General features: G+C 44.4%; 1 pseudogene; it reads right to left on the bottom strand.

Moving 5' to 3' along the window:
• Positions 1–19,692, bottom strand: part of LOC123995502 — a 119,890-nt pseudogene that overhangs the window by 64,469 nt on the left and 35,729 nt on the right.

Below are 19,692 nucleotides of genomic sequence, written 5' to 3'. Positions count from 1 at the left end.
CTAGAGGGGGTAGAGAAGTAGAGGTAGAGAGGGGGGGGATTGAGAGAGAGAGAGAGAGAGAGAGAGAGAGAGAGAGAGAGAGAGAGAGAGAGAGAGAGAGAGAGAGAGGAAGAGAGAGATAGATAGATAGATAGATAGAGAGAGGGGGTGGAGAATTAGAGGTAGAGAGAGGGGGTAGAGTGAGAGATAGAGAGAGGGGGTATAGAAGTAAAGTGAGAGAGAGGGGGGATTGAGAGAGAGAAAGAGGAGGAGATTGAGCGAGAGAGGGGAAGAGAGAGAGATGGAGGGGAAGAGAGAGAGAGAGGGATTGAGAGTGGGAGATGGGGGAGAGAGAGAGAGAGGTAGAGGTAGATCAGTGATGACCATCTGGTCCTCACAGTGAGTGTGCTACAGGCCAAGGCATCTCAGTGGGAGTCGTCACTGGAACTCAGCGTCAGCTGGGCCACACCGGGTCATATATTACCCAACGGAAACCCATCTTGAGCCTGCTTGTTTAAGGCTACAGTGAATTCTCGTTTTGGCCAAATGGCAAAAAATATGTGGAAACTATTTAGCATTTTCTTTGTAGACTAATCCGGACACTTAAAAGAAATCGCACTGTGCCCTCAGACGAACAATCAAACAAGCAAAGCGTCAATACAGGATTAGGATTGAATCCTACTACACCGGCACTGACGCTCGCCGGAAGTGGCAGGGCTTGAAAACGATTACGGACAACAAAGGGAAACCCAGGCGCGAGCTGCCCAGTGAAGCAAGCCTACCAGACAAGCTAAATGGCTTTTATGCTCGCTTTGAGGCAAGCAACACTGAAGCATGCACGAGAGCACCAGCTGTTCTAGATGACTGTGTGATAACGCTCTTGGTAGCCGATGTGAACAAAACCTTTAAACAAGTCAACATTCAAAGTCGCTGGGCCAGACGGATTACCAGGACGTGTACTCAAAGCATGCGCGGACAAACTGTCAAGTGCCTTCACTGACATTTTCAACCTTTCCCTGACCGCATGTAATACCTACATGTTTCAAGCAGACCACCATAGTCCCTGTGCCCAAGGAAGCAAAGATAACCTGCCTAAATGATTACCGCCCCGCGGCACTCACGTCGGTAGCCATGAAGTGCATTAAAAGGGTGGTCATGGCTCACATCAACAGCATCCTCCCGGGAACCCTGGACCCACTCCAATTCGCATACCGCCCCAACAGATCCACAGATGAAGCAATCCTCAATCGCACTCCACACATTAAGATTGCTGACGACACAACAGTGGGGGAAGAGCCAGACTGATCACCGACAATGATGAGACAGGGTATTGGGAGGAGGTCAGATAACTGGCAGTGTGGTGCCAGGACAACAACCTCTCCCTCAATGTGAGCAAGACAAAGGAGCTGATTGTGGACTACAGGAAAAGACATGCTAAACAGGCACCCATTAACATCGATGGCCTGTAGTGGAGCGGGTCGAGAAATTCAAATTCCTTGGTGTCCACATCACCAACGAACTATCATGGTACAAACATACAAAGACAGTTGTGAAGAGGGCACGACAACACCTTTTCCCCCTCAGGAGACTGAAAAGATTTGGCATGGGTCCCCATATCCTCAAATGGTTCCACAGCTGCACCATGGTTGTATCATCGCCTGGTATGGCAACTGCTCGGCATCTGACCGTAAGGCGCTACAGAGGGTAGTGCGTACAGCCCAGTACATCATTGGGGCCAAGCTTCCTGCAGTCCAGGACCTACATAATAGGCGATGTTAGAGGAAAGCCCATAAAATTGTCAGAGACTCCAGTCACCCAAGTCATAGACTGCTCTCTCTGCTACCGCACGGCAAGCGATACCGGAGCGCCAAGTCTAGGACCAAAAGGCTCCTCAACAGCTTCTACCCTCAAGCCATAAGACTGCTGAACAATTAATCCAAACGCCACCGGACAATTTACATTGAACCCCCTCCCTTTTTGTACATTGCTGCTACTCGCTGTTTATTATCTATGTAGTCACTTTACCCCCACCTACATGTACAGATTACCATAAACTAACCTGTACCCCCGCATACTGACTCGGTACTGGTGCCCCCTGTATACAGCCTTGTTACTTTTATTCTTACTTTTTATTTTAATCTACTTGGTAAATATGTTCTTAACTTTTCTTGAACTGCACTGTTGGTTAAGGGCTTGTAAGTAAGCATTTCACGATAAAGTCTACACTTGTTGTATTCGGCGCATGTGACAAATAAAATTTGATTTGACTGTGTGTGTCCCCTACCTGTGTCTCCATGCCCTGCTCCAGTAGTCTCCTGGCCTGGTTCTCCACCTCCAGTCTGGCTCTGCTGATCAGACAGATCCACCCCCTGCTCCAGTAGTCTCCTGGCCTGGTTCTCCACCTCCAGTCTGGCTCTGCTGATCAGACAGATCCACCCCCTGCTCCAGTAGTCTCCTGGCCTGGTTCTCTACCTCCAGGCTGGCTCTGCTGATCAGACAGATCCACCCCCTGCTCCAGTAGTCTCCTGGCCTGGTTCTCTACCTCCAGTCTGGCTCTGCTGATCAGACAGATCCACCCCCTGCTCCAGTAGTCTCCTGGCCTGGTTCTCCACCTCCAGTCTGGCTCTGCTGATCAGACAGATCCACCCCCTGCTCCAGTAGTCTCCTGGCCTGGTTCTCCACCTCCAGTCTGGCTCTGCTGATCAGACAGATCCACCCCCTGCTCCAGTAGTCTCCTGGCCTGGTTCTCTACCTCCAGTCTGGCTCTGCTGATCAGACAGATCCACCCCCTGCTCCAGTAGTCTCCTGGCCTGGTTCTCCACCTCCAGTCTGGCTCTGCTGATCAGACAGATCCACCCCCTGCTCCAGTAGTCTCCTGGCCTGGTTCTCCACCTCCAGTCTGGCTCTGCTGATCAGACAGATCCACCCCCTGCTCCAGTAGTCTCCTGGCCTGGTTCTCTACCTCCAGTCTGGCTCTGCTGATCAGACAGATCCACCCCCTGCTCCAGTAGTCTCCTGGCCTGGTTCTCTACCTCCAGTCTGGCTCTGCTGATCAGACAGATCCACCCCCTGCTCCAGTAGTCTCCTGGCCTGGTTCTCCACCTCCAGTCTGGCTCTGCTGATCAGACAGATCCACCCCCTGCTCCAGTAGTCTCCTGGCCTGGTTCTCCACCTCCAGTCTGGCTCTGCTGATCAGACAGATCCACCCCCTGCTCCAGTAGTCTCCTGGCCTGGTTCTCCACCTCCAGTCTGGCTCTGCTGATCAGACAGATCCACCCCCTGCTCCATTAGTCTCCTGGCCTGGTTCTCTACCTCTAGTCTGGCTCTGCTGATCAGACAGATCCACCCCCTGCTCCAGTAGTCTCCTGGCCTAGTTCTCCACCTCCAGTCTGGCTCTGCTGATCAGACAGATCCACCCCCTGCTCCAGTAGTCTCATGGCCTAGTTCTCCACCTCCAGTCTGGCTCTGCTGATCAGACAGATCCACCCCCTGCTCCAGTAGTCTCCTGGCCTAGTTCTCCACCTCCAGTCTGGCTCTGCTGATCAGCAGATCCACCCCCTGCTCCAGTAGTCTCCTGGCCTGGTTCTCCACCTCCAGTCCGGCTCTGCTGATCAGACAGATCCACGCCCTGCTCCAGTAGTCTCCTGGCCTGGTTCTCTACCTTCAGTCTGGCTCTGCTGATCAGACAGATCCACCCCCTGCTCCAGTAGTCTCATGGCCTAGTTCTCCACCTCCAGTCTGGCTCTGCTGATCAGCAGATCCACCCCCTGCTCCAGTAGTCTCCTGGCCTGGTTCTCCACCTCCAGTCCGGCTCTGCTGATCAGACAGATCCACGCCCTGCTCCAGTAGTCTCATGGCCTAGTTCTCTACCTCCAGTCTGGACCTGCTGATCAGACAGATCCACCCCCTGGGACAGGTAGTTTGCAGAGAGAGACAGGAGAATGGTGTGTGTGTGTGTGTGTGTGTGTGTGTGTGTGTGTGTGTGTGTGTGTGTGTGTGTGTGTGTGTGTGTGTGTGTGTGTGTGTGTGTGTGTGTGTGTGTGTGTGTGTGTGTGTGTGTGTGTGTGTGTGTGTGTGTGTGTGTGTGTGTGTGTGTGTGTGTGTGTGTGTGTGTGTGTGCGCGCGCGTGCGTGCGTGTGCGTGCGTGCGTGTACATGCATATGTACACCTTCAGACATTTGCCTGAGATCTAGAAAAACACCCTCCGACATTTGACAATATGCGTGATTTATTGTTCATTTCGATAGAAAACCACAGCCTCCTACAATAGTGTCTTCTACAGTATTGATTTGAGAAGAGAGGAAGCGAGAGGAGAGTGAAGGTCAAGGGGAAAACACGACAGGAAGAAGCACACAGGTGTTTACATCGAAAACAGGTGGAACTGCAGTCAATAGGAAAAGTAGCAGTACATGAGGACTTTTAAACATGCGTGTGTATATTAGTGTGTGTGTGTGTGTGTGTGTGTGTGTGTGTGTGTGTGTGTGTGTGTGTGTGTGTGTGTGTGTGTGTGTGTGTGTGTGTGTGTGTGTGTGTGTGTGTGTGTGTGTGTGTGTGTGTGTGTGTGTGTGTGTGTGTGTGTGTGTGTGTGTGTGTGTGTGTGTGTGTGTGTGTGTGTGTGTGTGTGAGCCAGATGTTCTATGCAGATGAGTTGATCCAATTAACCCCTCGGTAACATTCATTAAGACTCATTAAGACCCACACAAACACCTTCATTCCCTTCTACAACCCATTGTGTTAAAAAACAATATACAGTTGTATCTTTCAAAACCCCGCTACAAAAGTTAATGTGTACCAGCGACAAAGGTGGGGAAAGCTTATGCTACCATTTCAGTCCAAAAGGAGAGAGCAGGCAGGCAGATATAAAAGCTATTTCAGGTGTTATTAATTGTCTGTTTGTCTAGACTCCATGCTCTGCTCTGAGCGCTGTGCTCCCCAGTGTGAGAAGTCAGTCAGCAGACTGGCCAGGGAGAAGAGATTGGACAGCAGAATATCTAATCCAAAGACAATCCACTCACAGACACAACTAAAATACAAATCCATAGTATGCTGGGCCCTGTGTGTGTGTGTGTGTGTGTGTGTGTGTGTGTGTGTGTGTGTGTGTGTGTGTGTGTGTGTGTGTGTGTGTGTGTGTGTGTGTGTGTGTGTGTGTGTGTGTGTGTGTGTGTGTGTGTGTGTGTGTGTGTGCGCGCATGTGTTTCATGCAAGAAGTGTGTGTGGGGCAGCCCCCAGGGCCAGGCATAAGCGTCTGACCACCCCCAAAAAATAAGTATATATTATTACATTTGGTTGGGGGGGAGGAGGGGGTGGGGGGGGACTAAGTCAGGGTTTCATCGTACTGTCGAGCATTAGAATAATAGAATACACAAGGTGCAATTTTGAAATTTGGTTGTGCATCAGTGATTTCCATCTTGTTATGTCAGTCACTCTATTAGCTGGGTAGACTAACTTACCAACAGAGTCATTTATTTTGGTACTGTCCAAATGCAGCTTGTTTTTGGTCACAGGTCCAGGAATGGCTGAAGAATTGCAACATTTACCTAGAGCTAACTCTGCAGATAGCACTACTGGGTGATCTGAAAGGTGATAGTCAATTGATCAATAACCTAAAAATACTTTTAGCAACAACAAAACATTTTACAATCTGTAGAAACTACGAGAATAGAAAGATTGCGAACTTTTGTGAAACATCACAGCACTGTTGGAAAATACATGGCAAATATAAATCCAGGTAGGGGTGGTATACAGAAAATGGTCCTATTTGGTAAAAGACCAAGTCCATATTATGGCAAGAACAGCTCAAATAAGCAAAGAGAAATGACAGTCCATCATTACTTTAAGACATGAAGGTTAGTCAAAACGGGACATTTCTATAACTTTTAAAGTTTCTTCAAGTGCAGTCACAAAACCCATCAAGCACTATGATGAAGTTAAAGTTACCTCTGCTGCAGAAGATCATTCATTAGAGTTACCAGCCCCAGAAATTGCAGCCCAAATAAATGCTTCACAGAGTTCAAGTAACAGACACATCTCAACATCAACTCTTCAGAGGAGACTGCGTGAATCAGGCCTTCATGGTCGAATTGCTGCAAAGAAACCACTACTAACGGACACCAATAAGAAGAATAGACTTGCTTGGGCCAAGAAACATGAGCAATGGACAATAGACCAGTGGGAATCTGTCCTTTTGTCTGGAGTCCAAATTGGAGATTTTTGGTTCCAATCGCAGTGTCTTTGTGAGACGTGGTGTGGGTAAACGGATGACCTCCGCCTGTGTATTTCCCACCATAAAGCATGGAGGAGGAGGTGTTATGGTGTGGGGGTGCTTTGCTGGTGACACTGTGATTTATTTAGAATTCAAGGCACACTTAACCAACATGGCTACCACAGCATTCTGCAGCGATATGTCATCCCATCTGGTTTTGACTTAGTGGGACTATCATTTGTTTTTCAACAGGACAATGACCCAACACACCTCCAGGCTGTGTAAGGGCTATTTTACCAAGGAGAGTGATGGAATGCTGCATCAGATGACCTGGCCTCCACAATCTTCCAACCTTAACCAAATTGAGAAGGTTTGGGATGTGTCAGTGTCACGCCCTGGCCTTAGTATTTTGTGTTTTCTTTATTATTTGTGGTTAGGCCAGGGTGTGACATGGGTGATTATGTGTTGTCTTGTCTAGGGTTTTTGTAGATTGATGGGGTTGTGTTCAGTGTAGTATTCTAGGTAAGTCTATGGTTGCCTAGAGTGGTTCTCAATCAGAGGCAGGTGTTTATCGTTGTCTCTGATTGGGAGCCATATTTAGGCAGCCATATTCTTTGGGTATTTCGTGGGTGATTGTTTCCTGTCTCTGTGTTTTGCACCAGTTAGGACTGTTTTGGTTTTTCCACGTTTTCTTGTTTTTGTATATGTATACTGTTCAAGTTATCATCTTTATTAAAGATGTTCAACAATAACCACGCTGCACTTTGGTCCTCCTCTCCTTCCCAGGACTGCAAAGTGAAAGAAAAGCAGCCAACAAGTGCTCAGCTTATGGGAACTCTTGTGTCATGCACAAAGTAGATGTCCTAACCAACTTGCCAAAACTGTAGTTTGTTAACAAGACATTTGTGGAGTGGTTGAAAAACAAGTTTTAATGACTCCAACCTAAGTGTATGTAAACTTCTGACTTCAACTGTATATATATATATATATATATATATATATATATATATATATATATATACACACACACACTCACACACACTTTTTTAGGGGGTAGATCAGCTTTAATATTGCAGATAGATTGTATCTTCCATCAATGTAATTGTCAGAATCACTTCCAATCCCCCATATATTGTTTTGTAAATATATATACAGCACCAGTCAAAAGTTTGGACACACTTACTCATTCCAGTTTATTTTTTATTTTTACTACTTTCTACATTGTAGAATAATAGTGAAGACATCTAAACTATGAAATAACACATCTGGAATCATGTAGTAACCCAAAAAACAAAGTGTGAAACAAATCCTTTGCCTTGATGACAGCTTTGCACACTCTTGGCATTCTCTCAACCAGCTTCTTGAGGTAGTCACCTGGAATGCATTCCAATTAACAGGTGTGCCTTGTTAAATGTTCATTTGTGGAATTTAATTCCTTCTTAATGCGTTTGAGCCAATCAGTTGTGTTGAGACAAGGTAGGGGTGGTATACAGAAGATGGCCCTATTTGGTAAAAGATAGCCCATATTATGGCAAGAACAACTCCAATAAGCAAAGAGAAATGACAGTCCATCATTACTTTAAGACATGAAGGTCATTCAATCTGGGAAATGTCAAGAACTTTGAACGTTTCTTCAAGTGCAGTCGCAAAAACCATCAAGCGCTATGATGAAACTGGCTCTGATGAGGACCGCCACAGGGAAGGGGGGGCACCTTCCAGGCAAAACATTTCCGTACCCCAAATAAAATGGGGGCTTAAGGCCCATAAAAGGCTATGGCCCAGGTAGGCTAAGGGATTTCTAATTTGTTGTTGAGAAATGCTGGTTAGAAAATGCTGTATTTCAAGCCTTTCCAGCTTGGCCACTGGCCAGGCAGTGACGGCTAGCAAGGTCCTCAGTGGGCTCTTTGGCATGGCACTGCGGGCACCATGATGTGCATGTTGTTGGCTTCTTGTGGTGCTTCTACACTGGGAACTGGGTCTGTGGTGTGCCATTGCTCTGGGCAGCTGTTACCTCACAGGCAGTGAAGGCTACTGGTTCCACATCAATCAGCCTGCCTCATCGTCGGCCATATTTATCAGCACTGAGCAGACACTTCTCAACACAGCCTGGGAAACGGAGGCAATACACTGAAAATAACTCTAACTGTCACCCTGGAAACACAATTTAGCCATTACAATGGGAGAAAGGGACTTCTGATAAGAAACATTAGCTGTGATTCAATATGGCCGACTGGAAGCTCGCTAGGAGGGGAGAGGATGCTGAAACAATTTCACAAAAACCTGCAATTCACTTCACAGCTGACAAGAAGGAGGCGACAAACAGAGAGAGAGATTGTTCTCGTCCTGAGAACCTCCACTTTTAAATTAGAAGGTAGGAATGAGAAAGAGAGCGAGAGTGTGAGGAGACAATTTCTTGGGATAGCTTATTTAGCACAAATTGGAAGGCTATCTAAATTCACTTCTGCTATATATGCATCAGCTCTCTGGCTCCATCAATATGTGAACCTCTTAAAAAAGGCCTTCACAAGAACACAATGCAGCAGGAGCAACGATGGTTCCTCGTTTCACTTTCAAAGGGAAAGGAGGAAGCCTGCAAGTAACATCAATAGCGATGACAGAGAGAGCGTGAAATGACATTGGATTGTCCACATTTCCAGAGAAAATGCAACCATCCAGGACACCACAGCGTGACAGTGAGCGTGTAGGCTACTACTACAGTACTACAGGTGTGAAAGCCATTTAGAGAGAGAGAGTCAATGCTACCATAAAGCATCCAGTAAATGTCAGTGTGGATGGCTGGCAAAGACAAATCACAGCCCACGGTTTTAAGTGCATAGATAAAGCTGAAGAGAATAGCTCTAACACTGGCACAGTCAGTCATTATTGTGACAGTGTCACACTCACTCAGATAAAAAACAATTTTTCCTTATGTTGACCAGAGAAAGGGTTAAAACTAGTGCACTGTTTAACGACGAGAGGCAAATGATCATTGTTGTCTCTGCCCGCCTGTGATTGGACAGACTGTAGCAACTGTACCATGAGTTCCATACACAGAGCTTCCCTTCTATTGTCTCACTGTCAGATGGACGAGAGGATAGAGAATGTGTTTGTTAGTCAAAGGGCCGGGAACGCCAAAACAATCCACACACAAGGGGACACAAGGATTAGGGAAGAGAAAGGGCAGAGAGAGACTAGACAGGGACTGGGTACTGTTGGAGTCAGCCTCTCTCCTAATGGCTATTTTTTAACCTAGGTTTCTGAGAACCAGTTTCAGAGTTGAGAGCTAAAATAGCTCTGTAGTCATTATATCTGGACACCAGGGACACAGGGACGACACAGAACCCGTTTCCACACTTGTTTGTGTGTAACTGCTAACATAAACCTCAGTGTGAATTTGCTGCCAAAGCAGAGGTGTGAAATAGACAAAGAGGAATAAGATAGAGATGTTTAGATGTTTCTTTGCCCAGCAGAGCACATATGTGTGTTTGTGTGTGTACATGTGACCTCCGCACTGCTTGAAGGTCACCCCCAGTGTTTCTTGGCACTCAGTCCATTCCCATGGCTTCCCAACACCCCTCAGACAGCAACACATAAACACATGCTCTCTCCACAGCAACAGGAAGTGTGTGTGTGTGAGGGTTGGCTTGGACACCTTCCCAGTGGGACAGTGAACAACAGGAAGAGACAGGAGGCTCCAGCTCCAGGGTCTAAAGAGGGGCCTAGTGCATTAGATCTCACCAGCCAGATTATCACACTATCTCCATGTTTTATTAAGAGGGAAGTACACAATTTTGTTTCACATGCCTTTCAGTGAAGAGATTTCTGTGTTCAGCTTGGCCAAATATATGCACGTGCGGAGACACAGCCAGCCAGCTGCAGTGGGTTGCACTCAGCCTTCTACCGGATGACCCCTGAACTCAGATGACCACACGCAGAACACACTAAAATCAGCTCTCTCAGTATGGGGCCATGAGTGAGGGGGAGAAGAGAGGGATGAAACGAAGGAGAGAAAAGACACTCAGAGGTCAAAGGGACATGAGGTACTGTGATTAACACAGAGTGACATAATATAAGAACACTCTGCAATCCTGTCCGTCATCAGTAAACAGGCAGACTGGGTGAGGTCATCAAAGAGGGACAGTCAATGAGGTCATCACAGGGGTAATCCGTGTCGTTGCCAGTGATGTGACCTCAGTGAGGTTTAATGATTCAGAACGGAGTAATGCTGGGGTGTGTGTGTGTACGCATTTGTGTGTCTGTCAAAAAAGGGTTTAGATTTTCCCACTTTGGTCGACTTTTTTAACATTCTTGAATTTTCGTTCTTTTTGAGGCTCATGTTAAGCTGGAAGTTATGGGGCACAGGTGTTTTTTTTTAGATTGATGCATCATTAGGGAATTTAAGGTCATAAGTCTCAATGTAAACGGACTGGGGAGTGACATTTAAGAGAAGTAAGGTCATAGCAAAGATGAAACGGGAGAGAGTTGACCTACTATTCTGTCAGGAAACTCACTTATCCACACCTGAACATGAGAAACTCAAGAAAATGGGATATAGGAATATTTTTTTAAACTTCTTACAAAATGGATAGAAGGGGAGTTGCAATCTTGATCCCAAATTCAGTTTATTTTGAGTTCATATCAGAAATAAAAGACAAGGAGGGTAGATGTATAGCTGTTAAATGTAAACTGGATAACAAGGAAGTTACATTATTTAATGTATACTCACCCCCAGGGAGTGACATGGTCTTCCACAGGAAGGTGTTTGATTGAATTGCCACAGAAACCTCTGGCACTCTTATCTGAGGGGAATTTAACATGATTTTAAACTCAAAAACGCACGGCACAAATCAAAATAGGAAAATTAGACTAGTTGCTAAAAAGTGAGATAGGATATTACAGGATTCAGGAATGCTTGATGTATGGCGTGACATCCACATGACAGATAGGGAATATACTATTTACTCAGCCATACATTTTCATGTACAATGCAGATTGACACAGGCTTAAGGATTGTAGGATCGGGCCAGAGCGACTTATCAGATCATAGTTTACCTTACTCTACACCTTGATAGCAAACCAATAAATACTCTATGGAGGCTTAATACAAGCATGCTGAATGATCCAGCATTCAAGGAATCAATAAAGACAGAATTGAACGTCTATCTGGAGAATAACGATAACGGGGATGTATCTCCTGCGATGCAGCTACGGCAGTTATTATAGGGAAGATCATCGCCACATCATCTCTCAAGAAAAAGATTAAAACACAGAAACTGCTGAAATTACAGGAAACATTAAGAAACTTGGAACGATTTAGTCATTGCAAAGACCCTCTTATATTACGAGAGATTCAAAAGGTAAAACAGGAAATTGACCAGATGTATAGTGAAGAAGTAGAGAAAAAGCTCAGGTTCCTGAAGCAATGATATTATGAAACAGGCTCAAAAGGCAACAGAATTACTAGCAGAGAGACTCAGGAAACAACAAGCACAGAATATCATTTTCAAAATAAAAGAGCCCAAAACAAAGAAGATTACATGCAAATTGGATGAGATACAGAATGCATTTGAATCATATTACACAAATCTGTACAAGCAACCAGAGAAGGCAGATGCACAGAGAATAGAGCATTTTTATTTTAACTCCCTTGATCTCCCCTCGATTGGCACAGAGCAAAATGATAAGACTTACTTCAGAAATAACTACTGAGGAAATTAACAATGCAATATCTCATCTAAAAGCAAAGAAATCTCCAGGCACTGACGACTACCCTTCAGAATGGTTCAAAGCCTTCAAAGAACAACTAACACCTCTACTACAGGCCTGTTTTAACTGGACTCTGCGGGGGGGGGGGGGTCTACCACCATCGTGGAGAGAAGCTATCATTTCTGTTATCCAAACGAGTGTAAAGATAAGAAGGAATGCAGTTCCTATAGACCTATTTCAATTCTTAACACGGATTATAAACTATATGCATCAATAACAGCCAAACGAAGTGCTATACAAGTGCTACATGAATCAATCTAGATGCAGAAAAGGCATTTGATTCAGTGGGATGGGATTATCTATTCCAAGGTATGGAAAGATTTGGTTTCAACAAGAAGTGATACAGTGCATCAAAACACTGTATTCATGTCCGACCGCTAGAATAAAGATAAATGGACATTTGTCACGAACGATAAAATTAGAGCGAGGGGCAAGACAAGGCTGTAATCTTTCACCCACGCTCTTCTTGTACATCGAGCCATTAGCACAGGCAATAAGACAGGACATCTTTAGAGGGAATAACAATAAGAGGCAGTGGACATAAGATATGCATGTATGCTGATGGCGTTCTGTTACTCCTTAAAGACCCAGGCTCAAGTGTACCTAGATTGATGGATGTTTTACAAACATTTGGAAAATATCCAGGGTATGTGCTTAACGTACACAAGACCCAAGCCCTAGTATATAATTATACCTCACAGGAGGAGCTGAAGAGAGTAGGTAGAACTTCCACTGGACCTCTTCATCCATTAAATGTAGTAAACCTACCAAAAGATACACCCAAACCATATGACATGAATTGCGATCACACCAACAAGAAAATATATGATGACCTGGACAGGTGGAATTCACTTCCTGCAGATCTTAGTGGTAGAATTGAAACAATCAAATGAACGTCCTGCCGTGGTTACTGTATTTGTTCCAGCCACTGCCCGTAGAAATCCCGCCTTTCATGAACGTTTGATTTGATGAAAGGATATGGGATATGTGGGACGCTAGCTTCCCACATATCCCAGAGAGGTTACTAACCTCTCTAGGATAGGGGACGCAAGCGTCCCACTTGGCCAAAAGCCAGGGAAAATGCAGCGCAGCAAATTCAAATAAAATGATATAAAAATCAAACGTTCATGAAAGGCGGGATTTCTACGGGCAGTGGCTGGAACAAATACAGTAACCACGGCAGGACGTTCATTTGATTGTTTCAATTCTACCACTAAGATCCGATAAAAATCTTTCTTTAAATCACACATGTATGATACTAAATTAAAGCTACACTCGTTGTGAATCCAACCAACATGTCAAATTTTTAAAAGGATTTTCGGCGAAAGCAAAGAGAGAGAGCATATTTCAACCCTGCAGGCGCTACACAAAACGCTGAAATAAAATATAAATCATGCATTACCTTTGACGAGATTCTTTTGGTGGCACTCCAGTATGTCCCATAAACATCATAATTGGTCCTTTTGTTCGATTAATTCCGTCCATATATATCCAAAATGTCCATTTATTTGGCGTGTTTGATCCAGAAAAAACAGCTTCCAATTTGCGCAACGTCACTACAAAATATTTCAAAAGTTACCTGTAAACTTTGCCAAAACATTTCAAACTATTTTTGTAATAGAACTTTAGGTATTTTTGAAAGTAAATAATCGATAAAATTGAAGACAGATCTATCTGTGTTCAAAACAGGAAGACAACAAACCAACGCCACTTTTCAAGTCTTGCACAACTCTCAACAGTGTTACCCAGTTCCTAGATGGCCGTACTTCTTCATTGCACAAAGGAATAACCTCAACCAAATTCCAAAGACTGGTGACATCCAGTGGAACTGACATCCGGTAGGAACTGCAAACAAGTGTCTAAGAAATATCGTTTCCCAATGAGAAATCACTGAACAGACAGAGACCTAAAAAAAAAATCTGAATGGTTAGTCCTCTGGGTTTTGCCTGCTACATAAGTTCTGTTATACTCACAGACATGATTCAAACAGTTTTAGAAACTTCAGAGTGTTTTCTATCCAAATCTACTAATAATATGCATATCTTATATTCTTGGCATGAGTAGCAGGAAGTTGAAATTGGGCGCGCTATTTATCCAAAAGTGAAAATGATGCCCCCTATACCTTAAGAAGTTCAGGGAGATAAAAGTGATTGACCCTCGAACACCTCAAAGTGTATCCAAGTATTCACTAATGCATACAACTTGGGGAGTAACAAAGAAAACTGTTTCAAATCTTTACTTGGAGATTCCCATCCTCAAAGAAACATTCTACAAACGATATTAAAAAGAAATGGGAGGAGGAACTTGACATTGAAATAACTGATAAAACATGGTTGAACATATTAGAGACTCAACAAGGTCATGGAGAGAATTCTGTTGGAAGAATGTTATACGGTCTTCAGAACACCTAAACTGAAATCAAAACAGACTGGCTCCCTACACCCTTGTTGGAGAGTATGTGGGCTATCAAGGGCAGATTACTCCCATATCTTTTGGTCCTGCCCCGCAATTGAAACTTACTGGGGAGAAATAAGATCTAACATTGGAAAAATAATGGGATTTGACATATAACAAACATTCATTTCTTTGTACTATGGTGAAATACCTGATAACACACTAGAGAAAAGTACCTCTTGAAGGTCCTACTGGCAGCCAGTAAAAAGGCTTTCACTAGGAAATGGCTACAAAAAGACAGTGACATTATGAATAGATGTTATTAAAGAAATACACCACAAGGAGCGTATGACCTTTGCTTGAAGAACTTAAGAGGAGAGAGGTCAGGAATACTGGGAAAAACGGGTTTCGTACGTGAAAATTGTCTCGTTCAAAGATGATGTCAATGTAACTAATCTGATGAATGTATGATGTGCCAGATCTTTATTGTTTTTACTTTACTTTATACTTTCTTTGTGTTCCGCAATAAAAACAAAGTAAAAATAAAACATAAAAAGGGGGCTTATGTGGTGGACGTGGCAGGTGGCGTGGTGGCAATAGGTGCGGATTTTAAGATGATTTCCTGCAGTTCCACACATCTCTCCACGGAGCTGAGAGACATTTTTGAAGTTTTAGAGCAAATTTCCAATAATTCTCTACATTTTGTCATGGCGCTGAGATACAATCTTGCAGTTTTAAAGCACATTTCCTACAATTCTATGCATTTTGCCATGGCTAATGTGTTATTTTGCTCAAACATAACAAAATCAATACTGCTGAATTCATTGTTTTTGGAATTTTAAATTATTGTGTCAGTTACTCGAGTTTGATCAGGTGAAAGCCCACAGGCTAGCTCCCAGCCTCCCAGTCACTGACTGCTCACTCACCTCATCCCTCGCTCTGTCTTTCTTTCTCCTACAGTTGCAGACTAATCACTGAGCCCTGACCGGCTGTTTCTGCCCCATTATCTCTTGCCATGGTACACTGATCTACAGCCACGACACACATAGTGAATATGGCTGGAACTGGACACACACACACACTGATCTAGACCCACAGCGAGTGCACAGTGGACTGGTCAGCAGTGACAGGCTGTGGCACAGCTACGCCCTCTCATCACACTCTCTCCCAGCAGTCCCTACTGCTGATTGGTAATGCACATGCACACATACACACCTGAAATAGGGAAAAGGTAGAGAAACCCAAGCAAACAGCAGCCTGTAGCAGCATCAGGGGACAGGGTTGGATATGGGGTAGCAATATTAGTAGCAGCATCAAACATTTATGGGTGTTAGGGCTGCACAATTCATCCAATTCACATACAAATCGCAAGGGATCCATATTGCATGCAATAGTTTTGAAATGCAACTCAGAATGTATTTTTATTTCACCTTTACTTAACCAGGTAGGCTAGTTGAGAACAAGTTCTCATTTACAACTGCGACCTGGCCAAGATAGAGCAAAACAGTGCAACATAAACAACAGAGTTACACATGGGATAAACAAACCGACAGTCAATAACACAGTAGAAAAGTCTAAATACAGTGTGTGCAAATGTAGTAAGATTAGGGAGGTAGGCAATAAATAGGCCATAGCGGTGAAATAATTACAATTTAATTTAATTACAATTTAACAATTAAACACTGGAGTGATAGATGTGCAAGTAGAGATACTGGGGTGTGCAAAGGAGCAAAAACATAAATAACCATATGGGGATGAGGTAGTTGGGTGGGCTATTCACAGATGGGCTATGTAAATGTGCAATGATCGGTAAGCTGCTCTGACAGCTGATGCTTAAAGTTAGTGAGGGAGATATGAGTCTCCAGCTTCAGTGATTATTGCAATTCGTTCCAGTCATTGGCAGCAGAGAACTGGAAGGAAAGGCGGCCAAATGAGGAATTGGCTTTGGGGATGAGCAGTGAAATATACCTGCTGGAGCGCGTGCTAGGGGTTGGTGCTGCTAAGGTGACCAGTGAGCTGAGATAAGGCAGGGCTTTACCTAGCAAAGACGTATAGATGACCTGGAGCCAGTGGGTTTGGAAACGAGTATGAAGTAAGGGCCAGCCAGCGAGAGCATACAGGTCGCAGTGATAGACTGCATCCAATTTGCTGAGTAGAGTGTTGAAGGCTATTTTGTAAATGACATTGCTTAAGTCAAGGATCAGTAGGATAGTCAGTGATGCTAGACGGGCAGGCGGATGCGGGCAGCGATCGGTTAAAGAGCATGCATTTAGTTTTACTTGCATTTAAGAGCAGTTGGAGGCCATGGAAGGCGTGTTGTATGGCGTTGAAGCTAATATGAAGGTTTGCTAACACAATATCCAAAGAAGGGCCAGAACTTTACAGAATGATGTCGTCTGTGTAGAGGTGGATCAGAGAATCACCATGTATAAAGAGAAAAGAGTCGGCCCAAGAATTGAACCCTGTGGCACCCCCATAGAGACTGCCAGAGGTACGGACAACAGGCCCTCCAATTTGACACACTGAACTCTATCTGAGAAGTAGTTGGTGAACCAGGCGAGGCAGTCATTTGAGAAACCAAGGCTGTTGAGTCTGTCGATAAGAATGCGGTGATTGACAGAACACTCATTTATCTGTTTTTGTAGCTTCCTCCATTTGTTAGTTTGCATGCTTTTCTGTTAGGTCAAATGCAGTCAAGGGATTGTACAAAGCAAGAACGATGCTGCTTTTCACTTTGTTTCTTCATATAAATAATTCGGTTTCTATGATTCCAACAGATGACCAAGTGTTTTGATCTATATCGCAAGTGAAATGGCCAACGCAATATTCGGCAAAAAAAAAAAGTGCAATTTGATTTTCTGCACATATCGTGCAGCCCTAGAGTATGTGTGTTTGCAATGTTTGCAGTCTTCTTGGGTATGATGCTACAAGCTTGGCACACTGCTATTGGGGAGTTTTTCCCATTCTTCCATTCTTCTCTGCACATCCTCTCAAGCTCTGTCGGGATGGGTGGGGAGTGTTCCTGCACAGCTATAAGACCATGGTCATCCGCTACAAGACCATGGTGCTTGCCTACGGAGCTGTGAGGGGAACGGCACCTCAGTACCTCCAGGCTCTGATCAGGCCCTACACCCAAACAAGGGCACTGCGTTCATCCACCTCTGGCCTGCTCGCCTCCCTACCACTGAGGAAGTACAGTTCCCGCTCAGCCCAGTCAAAACTGTTTGCTGCTCTGGCCCCCCCAATGGTGGAACAAACTCCCTCACGACGCCAGGACAGCGGAGTCAATCACCACCTTCCGGAGACACCTGAAACCCCACCTTTTTAAGGAATACCTAGGATAGGATAAGTAATCCTTCTCACCCCCCCCCCCCCTTTAAGATTTAGATGCACTATTGTAAAGTGACTGTTCCACTGGATGCCATAAGGTGAATGCACCAATTTGTAAGTCGCTCTGGATAGATGTTAGATCGGGTTCAAGTCCGGGCTCTGGCTGGTCCACTCAAGGACATTCAGAGACATGTCCCAAAGCCACTCCTGTGTAATCTTGGCTGCGTGCTTAGTGTGGTTTTCCTGTTGAAAGGTGAACCTTCACCCCAGTCTGAGGTCCTGAGCACACTGGAGCAGGTTTTCATCAAGAATATCTCTGTACTTTGCTCCGTTCAAAACATCCCCGCAGCATGAAGCAAGTTTTCTTCCAGGACAACCTTGAACATGGCTTAATTCATGCGTCCTTCACAAAGACAAATCTGCCTGATGTGAGACCTGGAGAGGCCTACAAGCCACAGTGTCACGCATCCACTGTGAAATTTGGTGGAGGATCGGTGATGATCTTGGAGGTGCTTCAGCAAGGCTGGAATCGTTTTTTTCCAGCAGTACATTGCTCCATGCCACACAGCCACTTCAATCAAGGTGTGGATGGAGGACTACCAGATCAAGACCATGTCATGGCCAGCCCAATCTCCAGACCTGAACCCCATTGAAAACCTCTGGAATGTGATCAAGAGGAAGATGGATGGTCACACGCCATCAAACAAAGCTGAGCTGCTTGAATTTTTATGCCCAGGAGTGGCATAAAATCACCCAACATCAATGTGAAAGACTGGTGGAGAGCATGCCAAGACGCAATTGATTTCTGAACTCTTCCTAAGTTAAAACATTAGTATTGTGTTGTTTAAAAATGAATATGAACTTATTTTCTTTGCATTATTCGAGGTCAGACAACACTGCATCTTTTCTTATTTTGACCAGTTGTCATTTACTGCAAATAAATGTTCTAAATGACAATACTTCTATTTTTAATTAGGGTGAAATGGTGTCAGTAGTTTATAAAATAAAACAAAAATGTAAATTATACCCAAAAACATACCTATAAATAGTACAACCATAGAAACGGATCATTTTGCAGTGGTCTCTTACATTTTTTCCAGAGCTGTATATTCCCTACAGGCTGCAACCTGGTCATGTTGCCAGATATTCTTCATAAATTAGCCAACTCCATTGTCATTCACAGTGTCATTTGGCATTCAAATCAACAAAAGAGTTAGATAAAACAGTCGGATCTGGCAACCAGGCTAGTGTGACTAATGGATTGAGGGTAATTATGTCTGTCCTATCAGACAGGTGTATAACAACCGATGATTGGCCAAAAGTCCCCTAGGGTTCAAGTACCATTACACTCGCCACAGTTGCCGAGCCCGGTCTTCTAGAGAGTGCAAACACACAGACTGGCATGGCGACAAAGAGAGGGAGAAAGACACAAAGTGAGAGAGAGGGGGAAGGGGGAGAAAGAAAGCGACAGATCATTTTGAATTTTTAAAATTATAAATCGACCTTTGGCACATTTCCGAGATGTCTTCCTTCAATCTAGTGACACCGGCACCAGTGGAAAACACCCTCTGAAGAAAACAGTATGTGCTCTGAAGCCTCGGAGTTGAGACAGAGACAGCTCCTCTTTAATTTGTCCATTTCCTGCCAAAATATGATACCATTATCCTCTGCCTGACATTGACATCCCAATTTCAGTACTGAAACCGGGCCAATCTGTGAAATGTGAATCCTAATGACTGTGTTCCAGAGCTTACGTGGAGAAAATAGCCATTACTGAACAACACAGGCTTGATAGGTGTCATGTCTGTCTGTGGAGCTAGTGCCACTTAGGCCACAGACACACAAGAGCAGTGGGCTACAGACCTCCCAAAACTGGCCCACGACTGAATATTTTTTAGGGTACAAAAATATATACTGTAAAATCATCAAGATTTCAACAAAAAACTATTTTAATTTAGGAAACTTAAAATGATCCCCCCCCCCCCCAAAAAAGAGACGTGATCGTGTCTCAATCAAGGAAT

The sequence above is a fragment of the Oncorhynchus gorbuscha genome, linkage group LG14 (genome assembly GCF_021184085.1).
Source record: "Oncorhynchus gorbuscha isolate QuinsamMale2020 ecotype Even-year linkage group LG14, OgorEven_v1.0, whole genome shotgun sequence".
In the NCBI taxonomy this organism is placed as follows: Eukaryota; Metazoa; Chordata; class Actinopteri; order Salmoniformes; family Salmonidae; genus Oncorhynchus; species Oncorhynchus gorbuscha.
The sequence above is the reverse complement of the archived record's forward strand: the minus strand, read 5'-3'. Positions and strand labels throughout refer to the sequence as shown.